A 4,865-nucleotide genomic window follows, 5' to 3' on the forward strand; every position below is an offset into this window, starting at 1 on the left:
CCTTATAATTCAGCTTCAATTATCACCCCGCAAGAACAATTACAGTGCTTTACAACTATAGAACAAAAAGAGTTAAATAAACTTATCACTTCATCTAAAACAACAACATGTTTATTAGATCCTATACCAACTAAACTACTGAAAGAAGTGTTACCTGTAGTGGAAGAGCCTCTCCTCAATATTATTAACTCGTCTTTATCTTTAGGTCATGTTCCAAGAACATTTAAACTGGCAGTTATAAAACCTCTCATTAAGAAACCACAATTAGATCATAATAATCTAGCAAATTATAGACCCATTTCAAATCTTCCATTTATGTCTAAAATATTAGAAAAAGTGGTGTCCGCTCAACTGGGCTCTTTCTTGCAACAAAATGATATCTATGAAAAGTTTCAGTCTGGATTCAGACCGCATCATAGCACTGAAACTGCGCTCGTTAAAATCACAAATGATTTACTTTTAGCTTCTGACCAAGGCTGTATCTCAATACTAGTTTTACTTGATCTTAGTGCTGCGTTCGATACTATAGATCACACATTACTCTTAGATCGACTACAAAATTATACTGGTGTTCAAGGACAAGCATTAAGCTGGTTCAAATCATACCTATCTGACCGCTACCATTTTGTCTATTTAAATGGAGAAAAATCTATCATAACTCCAGTAAACTATGGAGTGCCGCAGGGATCTGTGTTAGGCCCTCTGTTATTCTCAATATATATGATGCCACTTGGAAATATTTTAAGGAAACATGGAATTAGTTTCCATTGTTATGCTGATGACACTCACATATATATTTCATCACGGCCGGATGAAAACGCTAAATTTTCCAATTTGACAGAGTGTGTTAAAGATATAAAAGATTGGATGATGCGTAATTTTCTTTTATTAAATCCAGACAAGACAGAGGTAATACTTATCGGTTCAAAAAACCGCCCACAAAACCTCGCACAATACAACTTTAACATCATAGGATGTCCTGTTACTTTATCCTCTACAGTAAAAGACCTGGGTGTTATACTCAATTGCAACCTGTCTTTTGAAAATCATATTTCATATGTTACAAAAACAGCCTTTTTCCACCTTAGAAACATTGCTAAGCTACGTAATATGCTATCAGTTTCTGATGCAGAAAAGTTAGTTCATGCATTCATGACCTCGAGACTGGATTACTGTAATGCTTTATTAGCTGGTTGTCCTGCATCCTCAATAAACAAGCTACAGTTAGTCCAAAATGCCACCGCTAGAGTTCTTACGAGATCAAGAAAATATGATCATATAACACCAATTTTATCATCACTGCATTGGTTACCTATAAAGTTCTGTATTAATTACAAGGTATTGCTACTGACTTATAAAGCCCTAAACGGCTTAGCTCCAGTCTATTTAACGGATCTTCTATCGCCCTATAATCCATCGCGCTCTTTAAGATCACTAAATTCAATGCTTTTGGTCATACCTAGGATATCCAGAACCACCAAAGGAGGGAGAGCATTTTCACATTTGGCTCCAAAACTCTGGAATAGTCTTCCTGATGCTGTTCGTTGATTAGACTCGCTCTCCCAGTTTAAAACTAGATTAAAGTCGCATCTCTTCAGCCAGGCATTCATATAATCTTACAGTTCAAACTACAATCCGGCCTCTAGCTCATAAATGCCAGAGGAGAACTGGCCCCCGACTGAGCCTGGGTTCTCCCAAGGTTTTTTTTTCTCCATTAGGTCACCTGATGGAGTTTTAGGACACCATTAGGTCACTTGATGGAGTTTTTCGGTTCCTTGCCACTGTTGCCTTTGGCTTGCTCAGTTGGGGATATTTTGGGGATATTTAATTTAATTTTAGCAATCAATAAATTCCTCTTGAAACAAACTTTGTTGTGTTATTTTAATTTAATACTGTGAAGCTGCTTTGATACAATCTGTATTGTGAAAAGCGCTATACAAATAAACTTGACACACACTCACTCTCGCTCACTCACTCACTCGCGCACACACACACACACACACACACACACACACACACACACACACACACACACACACACACACACACACACACACACACACACACTCACTCACTCACTCACACACACACACACACACACACACACACACACACACACACACACACACACACACACACTCGCTCACTCACTCACTCACACGCACACTCACTCGCTCTCGCTCACTCACTCACCGCGCACAAACACTCAATCTCGCTCACTCACGCACGCACACACACACACTCACTCAAACGCACACACACACACACACACACACACACTCGCACTCACTCACTCACACACAAACACTCACTCTCGCTCACTCACTCACACACACACACACACACACACACACACACAAACACACACACACACTCTCTCTAGCACACTCCCTCACACAAACGCACTCACTCATGCTCACTTATTCACTCACACACACACACACACACACACAAACTCGCTCACTCACTCACTCACTCACACACACACACACACACACACACTCTCACTCACGGTCATTTACTCACTCTCTCGCACACGCACACACTCACTCTCACTCACTGACTCACGTTTGTGAGTGAGTGTGTGTGTGTGTGTGTGTGTGTGTGTATGTGCGTGAGTGAGTGAGTGAGAGTGAGTGTTTGTGCGTGACTGAGTGAGTGCGAGCGAGTGTGTGTGTATGTGCGTTTGTGTGAGTGTGTGTGTGCATGCGTGAGTGAGTGAGCGAGAGTCAAGTCAAGTCAAGTCAAGTTTATTTGTATAGCGCTTTTCACAATACAGATTGTATCAAAGCAGCTTCACAGTATTAAATTTAAATAATACAACAAAGTTTATTTCAAGAGGAATTTATTGATTGATAAAATTAAATTAAATATCCCCAAAATATCCCCAACTGAGCAAGCCAAAGGCAACAGTGGCAAGGAACCGAAAAACTCCATCAAGTGACCTAATGGTGTCCTAAAACTCCATCAGGTGACCTAATGGAGAAAAAAAACCTTGGGAGAACCCAGGCTCAGTCGGGGGCCAGTTCTCCTCTGGCATTTATGAGCTAGAGGCCGGATTGTAGTTTGAACTGTGGGATTATATGAATGCCTGGCTGAAGAGATGCGACTTTAATCTAGTTTTAAACTGGGAGAGCGAGTCTGAGCAACGAACAGTATCAGGAAGACTATTCCAGAGTTTTGGAGCCAAATGTGAAAATGCTCTCCCTCCTTTGGTGGTTCTGAATATCCTAGGTATGACCAAAAGCCTTGAATTTAGTGATCTTAAAGAGCGCGATGGATTATAGGGCGATAGAAGATCCGTTAAATAGACTGGAGCTAAGCCGTTTAGGGCTTTATAAGTCAGTAGCAATACCTTGTAATTAATACGGAACTTTATAGGTAACCAATGCAGTGATGATAAAATCGGTGTTATATGATCATATTTTCTTGATCTCGTAAGAACTCTAGCGGCGGCATTTTGGACTAACTGTAGCTTGTTTATTGAGGATGCAGGACAACCAGCTAATAAGGCATTACAGTAATCCAGTCTCGAGGTCATGAATGCATGAACTAACTTTTCTGCATCAGAAACTGATAGCATATTACGTAGCTTAGCAATGTTTCTAAGGTGGAAAAAGGCTGTTTTTGTAACATGAAATATGATTTTCAAAAGACAGGTTGCAATCGAGTATAACACCCAGGTCTTTTACTGTAGCGGATAAAGTAACAGGACATCCTATGATGTTAAAGTTGTATTGTGCGAGGTTTTGTGGGCGGTTTTTTGAACCGATAAGTATTACCTCTGTCTTGTCTGGATTTAATAAAAGAAAATTACGCGTCATCCAATCTTTTATATCTTTAACACACTCTGTGAGAGTGAGTGTTTGTGCGCGGTGAGTGAGCGAGAGCGAGTGTTTGTGTGAGTGAGTGTGCGAGTGTGCGTGTGTGTGTGCGTGTGTGTGTGTGTGTGTGTGTGTGTGTGTGTGTGTGTGTGTGTGTGTGCGTTTGTGTGTGTGTGTGTGTGTGTGTGTGTGTGAGACGGCACGCGATGACTGGTCGGAAAGCAACGTGTAGTCTGACATGTTTCTTGTCCACGACACGACAAGATTTTAGGAGTGTAAATTGTGTAATCTGATCCAGGCGTAAGTGTCGCGACTCCAGCGGCTCGTTTAGATTTCTCCCATTTTGGGATTATTTGCTTAATTGCTGGGCCGAGACAGCAACTGTAAACTGATATAAACTAGAGGAGATTCAGGACAAGACCAGGACAAGCGGTCAGTGCGTGGAAACGGCGAGAGCGCACAAGTGTTTTTTTCTTAATATCCAGTTCTCCTGTTGTTCACTTTACTATTTGACTCAAGGAAAGGCTATTTGGGATTCTCTGCTTATTTAGAATTTTTACCTTCACACAAATCTGTATTTTATTTAGACGCGTTCCTACTTTAAATTACTGGCGCGTCTGAAAAGTATTGCACTTTAAATTTTATTGCACTTAAGTGCAGCGCTGTCCAACAGCTAGTTTCCATTCTTCCCATTTTCGGATTATTTGCTTAATTGCTGGGCCGAGACAGCGGTCCTCACTCAAGTGTTGAAAGCATTATATTGCGGAAGCGTTCAGCCTCCTCGTGTTCAGCCTCCTCGTGTTCAGCCTCCTCGTGTTCAGCCTCCTCGTGTTCAGCCTCCTCGTGTTCAGCCTCCTCGTGTTCGACCGACTCGTGTTCAGCCTCCTCGTGTTCAGCCTCCTCGTGTTCAGCCTCCTCGTGTTCAGCCTCCTCGTGTTCAGCCTCCTTGTGTTCGACCGACATTGTGTTCAGCCCCCTCGTGTTCAGCCTCTTCGTGTTCAGGCGACTCGTGTTCAGCCTCTTCGTGTTCAGCCGACTCGT

The sequence above is a fragment of the Leuciscus leuciscus genome (assembly GCF_965113295.1).
Source record: "Leuciscus leuciscus genome assembly, chromosome: 7".
Lineage (NCBI taxonomy): Eukaryota > Metazoa > Chordata > Actinopteri > Cypriniformes > Leuciscidae > Leuciscus > Leuciscus leuciscus.